Source organism: Theobroma umbraticum, unplaced genomic scaffold (assembly GCF_002168275.2).
Source record: "Theobroma umbraticum cultivar Fairchild unplaced genomic scaffold, ASM216827v3 scaffold_30.0, whole genome shotgun sequence".
Lineage (NCBI taxonomy): Eukaryota > Viridiplantae > Streptophyta > Magnoliopsida > Malvales > Malvaceae > Theobroma > Theobroma umbraticum.
The window spans coordinates 7,813,714-7,813,965 of NW_018397254.1; positions in this window are offsets into that span (position 1 = coordinate 7,813,714).

A 252-nucleotide genomic window follows, 5' to 3' on the forward strand; every position below is an offset into this window, starting at 1 on the left:
GGTAAATTAGGTAAGAGTTTAATAATTTCAAAAGAATGTGTATTTATAAATTGTGAAAGTTGTAACTAAATCAATATATTTACTCATTTTATATTATTTTATTTTAATGTGATACAAGTTATTCATCTAAATTTGACTTTAGGTATGAAATTTTTTTTATAGAAGGAGAATTTAAACTTAATTATTGTAAAAAAATAATTTACATATTCTATTATCAAATAATCAATTAAGAAAATATTTATATATATTTTT